The sequence below is a fragment of the Sciurus vulgaris genome (genome assembly GCF_902686455.1).
Source record: "Sciurus vulgaris genome assembly, chromosome: 4".
NCBI classification, from domain to species: domain Eukaryota; kingdom Metazoa; phylum Chordata; class Mammalia; order Rodentia; family Sciuridae; genus Sciurus; species Sciurus vulgaris.
The window spans coordinates 180,590,420-180,604,478 of NC_136464.1; the positions used below are offsets into that span (position 1 = coordinate 180,590,420).

At 40.5% G+C, this 14,059-nt stretch overlaps 1 long non-coding RNA gene across 1 annotated transcript; it reads left to right on the forward strand.

Annotated features, from left to right (window-relative positions):
* The first annotated feature begins 790 nt into the window (after positions 1-790).
* Positions 791-4,610, forward strand: LOC306659172. The gene is made up of 3 exons (XR_013763230.1): positions 791-911; positions 3,860-3,971; positions 4,491-4,610. It is a non-coding gene; the product is annotated as an uncharacterized lncRNA (long non-coding RNA).
* Positions 4,611-14,059: the final 9,449 nt, after the last annotated feature.

Consider the following 14,059-nt stretch of genomic DNA (forward strand, 5'->3'; position numbering starts at 1 on the left):
GCCCATGCTGCCGCTGTGTGCCTGCCTCTGGAGCTGAATAGGTTGCTACTCCAGAACTGATCTTGAAAAGCAGGCATCCAGGGTGAGTGAGACCTTTCTAACCTCAGGACAAAACAGGACTGAAGAACCCTGGCGAGCTTCCTTGGGGAGGGCAGTGTGAACTATGCCTCCCTCTTTGATTTTCCTTTCTCTGGGGAGCACTTCCCTGGGGGTCTCTATCACACCTGCCTCTCAGTGTGTTTTGCAAACTTGATTATAAAAGCTCAGTTAGACATAAAAATGTAAACAGATCTAATACAGGGCTGTACCTATGACAAACTTTCATAGACATTGATTGGACAGGTATCTTATTTTATGGAATGACAAAGTGGCTAAGACATAAAAGCAGAAAGGGCTCATGCTTCGACTGAAAAATTAACACAATTTTAGATATTATAGGAGCCATGAAAGTAGAGACCATTTCTGCTTATTAATGTGGTATGAAAACATTTTTACTTGAAAAAAGTATGGATAATCAAATCCTGCAAATATTTATACACCTCAGTTTCCAATTTCCCCAATGACTTGGAAATTAATTTTTAAATTAACCTAAAATTGCCATGAGTTACAAATCCACAGGGGTTGTTAAGCATGAATAAACAGTGATTGAAATTCATGATCAAATGGGAGTGTGTGGTCAGAACTTGAGATTGCCTGATAAATTTGTAGTTTCCTCTCCACTGGACAGGTTTTACAAGTATTTATTCTTGTTCTTGACCCAGAGTGAGCTCCCTATGATTTCAGAAGTGCCCCCAAAACCAACCTTAGTTTAGATGTATTCTGAAGAGCTGCCTGTGTTCATTTGCTATAAAGAGAAGTGAAAATTCACTCAGTAAACACCAAACTCAATTCTGTTGAAAGGACTTGCGAAGGTGAGTGTGAAGGTAACTAAAATATTACTAATAAACCCAACAAATTGTGAAAATAATCTTGCAGAAATACACAGTTGCTCAGTATTGTGCAGCTCTGCATGACAGAGGGTGGCAGGATATCACCTTCCTCCTGCAGACCTCACTTGCTAAACCTGTAACATGAAACGTATGTGCAATCATAGGTTGATAACCAGTGACTCCACGCTGAGGGACACACATTCCCCAAATTCCAAGAGGCTCAGTGCTGTTATATCAAGAGTACAAAATGACTCAGAAAGTCTTGGAGATGAACGTGCAGGTCATCTTCCTAGAAACCTGGAGCCAGGAGTAGGAAAGCCTGAGGCAGCTTTCATGCCATGAGGACATAGCTTCCTATTTGGGTGTCTCCTGCATTCTGGGATAATTGCATATGTGCTCTGGGAAGTAGAGCAGATTTTTTCTGAATGTCTTTTCTGTCCTCCACACACAATGACCACAGTCCCTGGATTTCCTTGCCTCTTGCTCAACTTGGTTCCTTCTCTGACTGAACCTTATCTCAGCTATCCAGGGTTAGTCACTTCCTAATACTAAGCCGTACTATAGCTAGGAAATAAATTTCAAAATGTTTCATAAATAGCAAAAGTAAAGAAATATGTGCAATATTTATCTTTTTGGCATAAATTACGGCTGCACTAAAGAAGGCTATTTTCAACTCCATTGTGTGTTCAGAAATTTACTTTTGGTAAAAGAGAGCAGGCATATCTGGGAACAAAGGGAAGAATGGATTCTGAGGCAGAGGCAGAGCCGTTGGGCGGGTTGCCTTTTCTTCCAAGGGTGGAGATCCTTCTCTGTTCTCACTACATCTGGCAGCACAGATGGCAGGAAAATTAATAGGAGGGAGGCAGCATTGACCTCATGTGGATACGAGCAAGTCCTGGGAGTACACTGCAGGCAAATCTGACAATATCCTTAGACGAGACCTTGAAAGTTCATGGAGTTCAGCTCCCTGCTGCTGCCAGAGTGTGCTCAACACTGTCCGGTGTCCTGGGCTGGCACCCTCTAGTAACAGCACGGAGGCCTGGGAACAGGTCACGGAGGAGAACCGTGCAGTTCACCTCCCTAGGTAAATGTGGAAGCAATGTTAACATCTGTTTTATGTTAGTGCATCCTGTTGGAGAGAGGGACTGGGAAAAATGACTATATTTCAGTTCGCTCTATTGTATGTATTAAGGGCCATTATTGGAGTCATCAGAGGCAAACGGCCTATAGAAATAGAGTCACCTTTAAATAGATTAGCAGGGTGAATCTAACTGGTTTGTTTCAGGAACATATTGGTCATCCGTATGAACAAAATAAATGAATGGCTACTGTAAATGTCGTCTATTGATTAAAGAACATCATCTACTGATCTGGGTTTTGTGAATATTCTAGGCTGTACCTTTGGACTGGACGCTCAGTTTTGATTGGCTGACCCAGAAGTCATTCCTACCCCATCTCTGTCACTACCTCTCATTAAAGGTGGCCTCACGTGGCAGTGGGCCCTAAGCCAAGTCTCTTGGATTTGAAAGACAAGATTAGCTTTTCTGATTAAAATGACAGCTGGAAGTCATGCTGTTTCCTCCCTTTCTGTTTTTCCTTGGACATGGACAGGATGACACATTGAAAGCAAAGCACAAAAATTGCAAATTCCTAATGCTTTTCCAGCAACTTTCTTGGCTACATTCCGTTGCTATGTGAAAGTAGTTAACTCCTGTTTTTAAGCCAGGTTTAATTCATTAAATCCATTCAAAAACACACCAAAATGATACACTTAATATTGTCAAAAGATTCTTTTAACATCTAAATGACAACAAGACTTGACCATGTTAGTCAGAATAGTATTGATTCAAGCTTCCTCTAAAAGTTATTTCACTTATAATATGCAGGCTTATAATCCAGAAAGAACTTTAAAACCCTACATAAGCAGAAACTTTTTCTTAGTCTTGACAATTTTTATTCCAATCATTTCTCAATCTATCTCAATTAAATTAGTTATCACTATGGTGAAATTAGTTATTACTATTGTGTGTTATCCCCTTTTTCTATTTAAAATTAAATTTGGAATAGTACTAGATAGACTCAGTCAGGTATGTCTGAATAATAAACAAAATGAAACGTAAGTGGGATTGATTATGAGGTGGGTTTGAAAACCACATGCAAGAATCCCTGTGTATGAATTTAAGTCCCTGCACATCAGTGATTAGGGAAGTTTCAAATTTGGATGTACTCAACATTTGATGAATAAATCCAAGTCAGTGGCGCCCATGAGTGACTTTGACCTGTGATTTTCTACTTTCCCTTCCATAGAAAACACCTAGAAAACTCAAGATGCAGATATCTGACCCCATCTTCAAATTTGGTCTACCGGTCTCACTGTAAAGGCTAGGAATTCACCTACTGCAGACTTGAGGATCACGTTTTCATAAACTATTTCAAACAGTGCCTATGAATAACCAGAGTTATATTTGCACTTTCTTCAATATGGGGAGACCATTAGTGTTTAGGAAAGGCATCAACACAGTCAGCTTTAAAACCATGTTTCTATTTAGTATAACATTTTCCTTGCAATGGCAAATTCCACTTTAAATTTAGTCCAATAGCCTGATTTCTGACATATATGACTCTTAAAATTATGTGAAAACATTTCTACAAATAGTTTCCAACTCCAAATCTTATAACCCTTATTTTAATGAATTCCCACCATTTTCATCTCTGGAAAACATTATGACCCATGTCTGGTCCTGTATGAATAATCTTTAAAAACATGCTAATACTATAATAAAATGGCACATAGTATCTACAATTCACAGGAAAATGTGGGACCCGGTTATGATACAATGAATATATTTTTAGTTTTTAGAAACCTTTCTATTTAAATAAGGAAAGACAGGTACTCCCCTGTGGTCAGTATGTTTGCTTTCTGCTTCCAGGTTTGCTCCCTTGTGCACATACTTACATGACCAGGACAAGCTTCATGCACAGGAGACGTGCTACCTGTGCCCAATGGAGGGGTGGGCAGCTCTGACGAATCTCACGCAGCAGGTGTCTGATGGACTATTACTTAATCTCTGCTTTGGGAAAGAGCAATCAAATTGTAGCTGTTGGTATTTGTTTAATGAAAACTCCAGATGTTGGTATCATTTCCCCACGGCCATTGGTATATAATGATTTGCACACAGCTGGTGAAAAATGATGGAGCCCAACAACTTTATGACTGTCACTGCAAATGACTCTCCCCTCCTCCTATAGTTTATGCACAGTCCTTGTGCCCTGGCTTATGTATTTTCCAAGTGTTAACTGAGTCCGATAAATAAGATCTATTCAATTTATTATGTCAGAATTCTATAATGAGTTCTGATGTATATTCATAGGGCATTTTAATGTGACAATAGAATATCATCATTTTGAGTCTATGGTTAACATGGAAATGAATCTTTATGTGGCAAATTTCTGTTGAACAAATACGTATATTCAAACGTTCAACACAGGCCAATAAAAGAAGGTGGAAACATTTGTTGGTTTGTCAGGGAATGATTTAAACTTTAATTGCTTTCCTTACAGTCTACTAAATAAAAGGGAACATCCCAGATCTGTCGCCTACCATGGAAACCTGTTCAGAGCTGTTCCAGAGTGGCGTCAGGATTGAAAAATGGCCTCCCACCAGAGAGCAAAGACCCAGCCTCTGCCTTCTTGAGACTCACACAAGGATGACAGGAACTTCCTGGGAGTGAAAATATTCCTATGAATGTTGGGTTCATTTTACAATGTTTGCTTCCCGTGACTTCATGAGTATACTTTGTAAGAGGATGTGGGTAAGCGCCTGAGCTGTCCTGGGAATGAGGCTGTCACAGGGCTGTTAAGGGATGCTCTGCAACTGGTAGAAGGGGAAGTATCCCGTCACCAGAGGAACACAGATTTAGACCTGTCTGCTTGTCCATCTCCACAGGCTTTCCAGTGACTGCACGTCCACGGCAGGGCTGCCTGGCTCTCCTTCCTTTCCTCCACCGCAGTGCTTGTCCCTGCTTAAAGTGACTGTCCACAGCCACAGACTGAAACAACCACAGTGTGGTTGAAAAATCAAATTTTAAATTCTGAGCAATTACAGGATACTGTGTAGGTTCCTGTTGCTGCTTAAGAAATTCCCACAAACGTGCACACAGCACGGACTTATGATCTTAGGTCTGGAAGTCAGGCATATGAGATGGTGGTAACTGGGTCAACACACAGGTGTCCTCAGAGCTGTGATCCCTCTGCAGCCTCTAGAAGAGACACTGTCCTTGGCTTCTCTGTTCCCTCTTCTCAGACAGCTGAGCACCAGCCTGATACCTCTACCTCCTACCTCCACTCCTGTGTCCTGTGACTTCTCTCTCTGACCCTCCTCCCTCCTTCTTGCAAGGACCCTGTAGTTACATTTGGTTCACCTGGATACCCCAGTATTCTCTTCTGATCTCGAGATCCTTAATCACATCTGTAAAGCCCTTTTTGCTACATAAGGTTAAATATACCCAATGCCCAAAGATTATGACATAAACACCTGAGGGATTGTTATTATTCTGCCATGAGTACTACAAAATTATATACTGCTCTTTCAAAATACAGATGAGAGCATTTAATTCATGCATACTTTGTAGAGGTAATTGTAGGGGATGGCTATTTTTTTTTTTTTTTTAGAAAAAAGGTAACCTATGATTTATATGAAGTTTCAAAATATTCTTTTAGAAAAAAAACTTAATGATTAAATACTATGGAGTTGTACATAAGATAACTGAAAATATGTAAGATTTAAGTCATCTATTTTAGGCAAGTTAACTATACTAATTACTTCTAATTACCTGGTTTTAATAAGAAGATTAGAATATTAATGCATTTAATTTAACATAAACTGATTTGTAAATAAATAATATGTAGTAGAACAGGCATGATTGACACTTTTTTCCTGAAGATTCCTTAGTCCCTGGAGTCATGAGTGTCATTTTGACGAGGTAGAGGATATTAGGATTAAGAAAGCACAGCAAGGAATGTGGTGAGTTTTGACATCAGAATTTAACATTTTCTCGGTTATCATTTTATAAAAGACAGGCAAAAGCACTGTTTGGGGTAAGTGAGCGTAAACACACATGCATATGATTCATTTCCTGTAATTTACTATGTAGAGCCAAGTGTCCACTAAATATAGCATAGAGATTTAGTGAGGTGGTAACACAGAGAGGGGTGCTGGGGTCAAGTGCAGAGAGCAGCGATGGAGAGCCACAGGAAGTGAACTCACCTGCTGGCTCTTCTGGAGGGATGTCTGTTGCTGTGGTACTGGGAATTTGCTGGGCACTGACAGGCACTGATGGGCACATCGGGTCTCAGTGAGGCCACTTACCTGACATTCCCTTCAATATATTTTCTGGAATCCCCAGTGTGGTACTCAGGAAATCTTCCCAAATGTGGAAACTCCAAGATCTTTTGTTTTTTCCTTGTGATTTTACTAAATGCCATTGGTTATGCATATGAATATGCATGGTAAACACACAATTCTTTATGTGGTACCACAAAGAAACAACATTTCAACAATTTTGATATGGTATCAAAATAATTTGAAAGTGCTGCCAATCTCCCTGTATACTAGAAAATCTTCCTGGGTTTCCACACCTTCCATCTGAGTTCTTCTTCTTTCTTTTTTCTCTTCCCTCACCTCTCATTCATTCCTCAGCTCAGAGTAGCAGCTTTGCAACAACTGCAACAGTAAAAAATGAATATGTTGTTTCAGCAGTGGACTTCTTTTTATTCTGGAATCTCTCTGGGTTCCTCTACTGCCAGTGTTCTCTAGAGGAACAGAATCAATGGGTGTTTATGTGTATGTATATATATACACACACAGATATATATGCAGATAGATAATCATTCACATATGTATGTGAACACATGTGTGTGCATGTATATATATATATATATATATATATATGTGTGTGTATATAAATGAATGATTATCAAAAGGATATTTATTACATTAACTTACAGGATCAGAAGTGGATAGTCCCACAATGGCTGTCTGCAGGTTGGATAGCTGCCGGAATCAGTAGCTGCTCAGTCCAAGAAGCCAGAGTCTATGAAAGAGAAGGACCAATGATGCAGCCCTTGTCTGAGATGAAGGCCTGAAAATTCTCTGCAGTCACTGGCCACAGTCCACTCTGGAAGAGGGAGAGAGCTGGAGTCTGATGTTCTTGGATCCTTGGATGATCACAACCACCAAAGCACCCTCTCAAGAAGAACTGGGCTTACCTCTGTTCTGGCTTCTGCCTTCTTCGAGCTTTTTGTTCCCTCCAGGCCCTCAAGCTACTGGACTGTGTCTCCCACTCAGTACCCTGTCCCACATGCCCAACATTCCTAGAAACACCCGCATCAACACAACCAGGAGCCTCTTGATCTTAGGTATCTCTTAATCCAATCAAGCTGACAATACAGATTAACTCTCATGGCTCCTCAGCTACTGCCCCCATGCTTGGCCAGTCTGCCTCCTTCCCGATATTTCCTTTGGCCTCTGTGACAAACATGTTGATGAATTATCACTTTGGCTGGGGCTTGTTAATTTCCTTCTCTGGTCTCTCCTTTTCTCTCCAGCCGCTGACAGCATATCTCTGACCACGGTGCCTCAGCAGCCTCCTCCACTCTCACAGTTCCCACTATAATGTTCTGCAGTTGGCAGCCACATTGGTATCTCTGTTTTAAACCTTTCTTCATATCATATTTATGTCATTGCTTAACTAAAAATTCAACATGTTGCATACTTATCATAAACTAAACATATTCCAAACTGATAGACGATCCTTTGCCCCAGATTTGTTTTGTTCCAATGCCCCCATCTCTGAAAAAGGCTAAAACTTTTCTCTCACACAAAAATAATCTGCTAAGTCCTGCTGATTCTACCAGGTTCTCCTTCTTATCAGTTCCAGCACTCTTGTGTGAGCCATGATCCAACTGTTAGCAGACAACCTTCTCGTTATTCTGTTCTTATCTCCCTGATCCAAGCTGCACTCAAGTACCAGAGCTATCTGGGAAAGAAGTGAATGTGGTTTATAAGGCACACCGTGCCTTGGGCTCTGCCTAAAATTCCAGAGTTAAAACTGACTTCCTCTCTGTCCTCCAGATGCTCCTCTTGCCCCTATTCACTTGTGTGGCCCCTCAGCTGTACTGCTCTCCTTTCTATTTCTCCACATCACAGAGCACTTCCCTGGGTTAAATACCTTGTATCAAAAATAAACAAATAAAAATAACAATAAATCATTGAATAATAATCTGTATAACTAAAAATATACTTTCTAAACCTAAACCTAAATTAATAATTTAGACATCAAACTATAAAAATAAGAGAATAGAAAGCAAAAGTACAAAGTGAAAAATTTGAGGCTAGAAAATGGCAGTGAAAGAGAAAAAGAAAACCCAATCAAATTAAGCAAAGAAAATGTTAACACCAAGATATTAAAGCCTCCTTGAGGTGGAAGCATTAAAAATAAGCTGGTTAAAGCTTCACAAAGGTGGCTGATGATTTATAGGAGGACAAATTGAATGGAAACACAGGTAAGTAAATTTAATGTTTGGAAGTTTGATTATATCAGTTAAAATTCAAAAGGAAGAGTTATAAATCACTATGAAATATGCAAAGTTACAGAAACAACCAGAGGATTTTTCTTTTTATAATGGAGAAAATGGATTTTTAATACAGGAGAAAATGTATAACCAAAAGCAAACAAATGAGAACGGAGTCCTCTGAGCCGACATGGTTTTCCCAAGCATGAAGGGCAGGTGACATCACTGAAGGTAGGCCAGAGAGAGGGAGGTGCCACTGCGAGCCTTCTGCCCAGCCACCTCCCGCAGCTCAGACTCCCACCACCAGCTGTCCTTTCCAGCTCTACCTGCAAACACAGCTGTGCTGGTCGGTGGAAAATATCTAGTGACATTTTGCAGAGAGACTTTTCTCAATGAGTACTGAACACCTGAAACTTGAGTCTGCATGGAGAAAATTATTTCAATAGCTCATATCTGTTTACCAGTCTCACTCAATAATCACTGACTTTAAAATGAGTTGGAGATAACCGTATAAATAGATACCCATCGGGAAACTGATGTTTACCAACAAATACTTGAAATCGGAAAATATTATCTGCAGTTCAGATTTCCTTGGTACCAATTCTTTCAGCAAATGATACGTGGGAAATGAAATGAGAGGGTCTTTGATCTTTGCAAGCAAGATACTCATTACACCATGTGTTCGTTCCTTCCATTCACTTAAAAATACTTTACAATCATCTACCTCCTAGGTGGGTACCTACCTCCTCCTAGGTATGTGGCACACATTGGCCCTACGTGGCAAATAGGTCACTGAAATCCCCTACTTTTTTCTGCCATTGCTCACAGAAGGTTAAACAGTACTTAGCCTCCTATCACAGGATGACAAAAATTTCCAAGGAAGTGCCACACACAACAGCAGACTACAGCAGGTGGACTCAGTAAGACCCAAGGTGCTATTTGCGCTCACCAAGAATGACTTTTTATCTGACTTCTGACACATGGGACAGATTAGCCAGGTTAGCTTGCTGAAGGTGGGGCGGAGGGTCTTCCAAATGTGGCAAGCATCTGTGGAGGTGGCTCCCAAGATGTAGTATGCATCAGAAACACCTGGGGGGTCCGTGGAAGACGGCTGCCAGGCTCTGCCTGTGTGTTCTGACTCTAAGTAAGAGATAGGCTCCCAGAGCTTGCACTCCTGATAAACTCACAAGCAATGCCACTATTCTAGGGGCCTACCTTGAAAACCACCACCTTACATAAAAACAGACACATTGACAAATGGTGCAGAATAGAGGAAATAGAGACAGACACACCCATGTACAGGCATCGACCCTTGATAAAGATGCCCAAAACCTACCTCTTTAACAAATGGAGCTGGGAAACCTGGATATCCATAAGTAAAAGAATGGAACTAGATTTCTGTTTAAGTCAGCTTTTCTGCTGCTGTGATTGAAAGACCTAACTAGAACCATTGTAGAAGAGGAAAAGTTTATTTGAAATCTCACAGTTCCAGAGGTCTCAGCCCATAGACAGCCAGCTCCATTCTTCAGGGTCTGAGGTGAGGCAGAACATCATGGTGGAAGAGTATGGCAAAGGGAAGTGACTCACATGACGATTCAGGAGCAGAGAGATACTTCACTCCCCAGATACAAAGGATATACCCCAAAAGCACTTCCCCACTGATCCACCTCCTCTAGCCACACCCCACCTGCCTCTGCTCAGTTAATCCCATTAGGCGATTAATTAACTGATTGGGTTAATACTCATAAATCCAATCATTTCTTCTAAAATTCCTCTTGCCTTGTCTTATATATGAGCATTTGGGGGACATCAAACATTCAAACCATAACAACCCTTATCTCTTACCCTGTCTCTCAAAAATCACAGCAATATGGGTCAAAGACCTAGAAATTAGACTGGAAACTGTATAACTCAGAACCAAATGTAGGGTCAACACTCCAGCATACAGGCACAGGGAATGACATTCTCAATAGGGTCCCTAAAGCTCAGGAAATAATCCCAAGTGTTAACATATGCGATGGCATCAAATTAAAAAGCTTCTGCAAATGAAGGAAACAATTAGGGATGTGAAGAGGAAACCTACAGACTGGGATAGAAATCTTTTGCTAGCTACTGTTCTGACAGAGGATTAATATATAGAATATACAAAAAACTCAGGCCAGCAAAAAGACTCAATTAATAAATCACACAGATGTTTCTCAAAAGAAGAAATGCAAATTGTTGAGAAATAAATGAAAAAAAAAGGACAACATCATGAGTAATTAAAGAAGTGCAAATCAAAACCACTCTGAGAGTTTATTTTGCACCAGTCAGAATGGAAGTCATCAATAGTGCAAACAATAATAAATGCTGGAGAGTATGTGAAGAAAAAGGAGTATCTTTACAATGATGGCGTGGTTGTAAATTAGTGCAAGCATTAGAGAAATCTGTATGGAGGGTCTGCCAGACTGTGCATGGAACCACCATGTGACCCAGTTAAAACACTCCTTGGTGTCTATCCTAAAGGACTAAAGTCATCTACTACAATGATATGTGCATGCCCATGTTTATAGTAGTTCAATTCACAATAGCCAGACTGAGGGCCAGTTTGGGTGCCCATCAACGAATAAATGGATAAAGAAATTCTGGTGTACATACACAAAAGATTTCTACTTGGCCATAAAGAATAAGAAAATTATGTTTTTGCAGGAAAATAGATGGAACTTGAGAGCACTATGTTAAGGAAATAATTCAAATTCAGAAGGTCAAGGTTCATATGTTTTCTCTCATGTATGGAAGCTAGCGGGGGGAAAAGAAAAGAAAGGTGAGGGGTAGGGGTCTCATGAAGAATACAAGGACAATCACTAGGGAAAAGGGACCAGGGAATGGGAGTGCGAAGTATAGGGGAGTGATATTGGCCAAATTATATTGCTATATTGTGTGTATGCACTAGAATGTGACAGTGAATCCCACTATTGTGTACAACTACAATGCACCAGTAAGGAAAGTGGAAATAGGGAAGACTACTGTCTTCCAGCATAGTTTCAAAGTGACATGAGCAATAGAAGACCAGCCAACTTTGTTAAGAGATAAAAGAGAATGGAAAACAAGGCCAAGGTGGAGCTGAAAGGAGCTGAGATGGCCCCATGGATCTTATCAGTCAGGAACCGGGCCTACAGGTAGTAGAAACCCGTGCGGTTTTTAAACAGGGAGGAACAATTTGATTTTTTAAATTTTCATCAGTTTTGCTGTAGTTAGACAGGGCTGGTGGAAGAATGAATGTAGGCAGAGAAACAAGGCTGAGAAACAGCAGGAGCTGCTGGCAGGTGTGTAAGCGCACAGTGAGCTTGCACCTAGCAAGAGAACGGGACTGTGCTGGTTCATCCTTCCCACGGACGGTTAGAGTAACAACAGCATGTAAAGGACTCCACCGACCGTTTGAAGTTAAACAAAGAGCTAACGGAACTTTGATGAGACTAAATAAAGTGTGCTGACTTACACGGAAATAATTAATGCTTACTTCCATGGCCTTTCGGGTAAGGAAAAACAGAGGAGGCAGAGCATTCTGATTCCAATAAAATGAAGAACTGGGCTAGCAGGAAAATCCTCCTACAAATAACTTAAGAATCTGGATTAGCCCTAGGTGTTTAAAAGACAGCAAACTCCAAAATGGGAAAGTGAAACCCACAGGGGCTTAAGGAGGAGGCCGGGAGTGGGCAAAGAGAGGCTCTGATCCTTCAGGTGGACCCTGAAATGTTGAGGCATGGGCAAGGAGAGGGACATCTCAGCCTCAGATGATGCAGGAAAATGTAACTGACAAATGGGGTGAACGCCGCTTCTCGGCAGTGTGACATCCTCCATGAGAAGATAAATGGCCCCAATCAAGAGGCAAAGACACACTGTGATTCGGGGAAGGCTACTGCTATCTGCACTTGGGCATGGAGGTGAGGGGGTTTTTACAATGAATTTGAAACCTCGTGCTAGCACATTGCTTTATATTTGATTGATTTTGTATCAGCAAATGCCCAAGCCACGACAGGAATAAAGAAATTATTCCCAACAGAGTAACACCTTGGTATGAGGAAAAGAAACAGACTTGAGATCAATTTGGAGGAATATTTAAAACACCTAGGCCTCTCATAGTAGAAATAATTAAATAAGTAAGGGAAGAAGAATTCATAACTAACAAGACAACATTATCTATTACACTAAAAAGAAGCAGAAACGAAATAGGAGGGATAAGATCCACAAAACCTGAGATAACTTGATAAACTAAAGGGTCTAAGGAAATCAGAACAGTTTAAATGAGATGGGATAAAGGGAAGTATTGAAATATAAGAAAGAAAATATATATATTAAAGACAATGGGACAGACTCAAAAAGGATCAAATGCAACTTCTGGAAATAACAAACATTTATTCAAATTAAAGTTTAAATGAGTCATTTAAAGAACATATTAAACATTGTTAAAGACAGAATTAGTGAACCGAATGACATATTTCAGGATAATACCCAATACATTATGATCCATCAAAGATATGTGGCAACTAATCAAAGAGAATTCTGGCACAGCAATATTAATGCCACACAGAATATACTTGAGGTAAGTAAATGTCATCATGGCTAATGTTGCTGAAGAATAACAAAAAGAACAACCATAAGAAGAGTACATAATATGCAATACCCTAAGACCGGGTACACATACTTTTTTAAGATTGAAATTCATGAAAGAAAATTGAGGAATAGATTCCCCAAACCCACCAGTGCCCTAGATAATGAGGAATCTCAGCAGCCCCCCATTATCACAGTCCTTCCTCCAGAAGTCCTCACAGGAGTGACTTACAGAGATCCGAAAAGAAAGATTGAACAGGCAACAAACAGGATGAAGAAAATGATGATGTGTGTGTGGAGGGGGGAAGAAGTTTTCTCTCCCAATTAGACATTCTATTTAATCTTTCAAGTGCACATAGAGTACTTCAATTACCAAGATTGTCGAACAAAAAAACACTTAACAATAATAGAAGTATCATGTATACTCCATGGGATTGGAATTTATACTAGAAAAAATCCTCAAAGCTACATATTTCAGAAATCAAAAACAAGCATACTTAACTAATTACTGGGTTAAATAAATAATAGATTGTATAAAAGATTCAATACAGTGTCTCAGTTCCTGTTTTGCTACTCTGATTGAAAACCTGAGACTGGATATGTCATGAAGAGCAGAATTGCATTGACCAAGAGAGGCCCTGGCAAAAGCCTTCTTGCTGAGCAGTCATTCTGAGGAGTTGGACGGGCACAGAGCGGGGCTCAGTGTCTTCCCGGGGCAGGACAGCAAGGGTGAGAGCAAACCCACTCCCAGGCACCCTCTGCAGGGATGTACCTCCACTCATGGGAAGGGACCTTTGTGACCTAAATACTCCCCCCGTGGTCCCACCTCCCACTCTGTCCCACAGGAGAACTGGAGATGAAGTCCCCAACACATGGATCATGGTGACATTTTCCAATGTCAACATACCGATTAACATAGAAAATGCTGTTATCAACATTTTGGGGGTTGCAACCCTAGTGGTCCTTTA